We start from the raw sequence: 861 nt of genomic DNA on the forward strand, positions 1-861 counted from the left end.
CTCCGCCCCCACCCGTCCCCGGCCCGGGGTGAGGCCCAGCTAGGCGCCTCCCCCCGCGGCGCGCGGCTCGGGCACCTGGACACCTCGTCTGTCCCCGAGGGAGGCGCGAAGTCGGGGTCAGAGTCCTGGGACCCGCTGGACCCGGCGTCAGGGGCGTTGGAACGAGTGTGAGACGACGGCGGGGCGTGCAGGCTGGGCTGCCCTCGGTGGGGAAGGCTTCCTCACGGAGAGCCACGGTGGGTGCGGCGGCCTTCGCCGCGAAAGAGGAGACGGTGTTTTCCTGGGAGCCGCCGCCCAGGAAGCGGCCTGGAGAGCGCCCACGTCCACGCGGCCTCAGAACAAAACTTCCCAACTTTGCGTCCCCACTGGAAAGCAAGTTCCTTCTAAAGTAAAACCTACATGGGTTTGGTAAACGGATGCCCTGTGTTTGGTAGAAACCCTGGTCAATTGGTTGGTATTAAGGCCTTGGGGATCCATCTAATCTTTTACTGGGTCTGTTTTGGAGTGGGATTCTCCTCCCTTCATCCCCTCAGGCTGCCTTTAGTGTAATGGGTAGGACCACCTTTATGAGGTGTTCTGGCCCTCATTATGTTTGCTTTGTCTTCTTTTCTAGATCAAGAAGGATTCAAATGCCTTTCCACATTCCTAGACCGAGGTCTGCTGTGATCACACATAATCTCAGATCAGATTTGTTGACATGTTCTCCCTCTCCCTCTCCTCCCCTTCTCTCATTTCCAACTCCTCTCCCTCTTCCCACTCTATTGATAATTTTTTACAGATGGAACTGGGAGAGCTGAGTTCGTGAATCCTCAGGATGGTAAATTGATCTGCTTGGTAACTGAGGAGGCTGACTCAGGAGAG

The 861-nt window shown here is 56.8% G+C and overlaps 1 protein-coding gene across 1 annotated transcript in view; it reads right to left on the reverse strand.

Annotated features, from left to right (window-relative positions):
* COCH (cochlin) overlaps window positions 1–231 on the reverse strand; it is a 12,685-nt gene extending 12,454 nt beyond the window's left edge. Inside the window, exon 1 of the mRNA XM_012724465.1 lies at window positions 76–231. The gene's annotated coding sequence lies outside the window, so the exon portion shown is untranslated. The remainder of the gene's footprint in view (window positions 1–75) is intronic.
* Between the last annotated feature and the right edge of the window lie 630 nt (window positions 232–861).

This window comes from Condylura cristata, unplaced genomic scaffold, assembly GCF_000260355.1.
Source record: "Condylura cristata isolate star-nosed mole 26May11 unplaced genomic scaffold, ConCri1.0 scaffold00013, whole genome shotgun sequence".
NCBI lineage: Eukaryota > Metazoa > Chordata > Mammalia > Eulipotyphla > Talpidae > Condylura > Condylura cristata.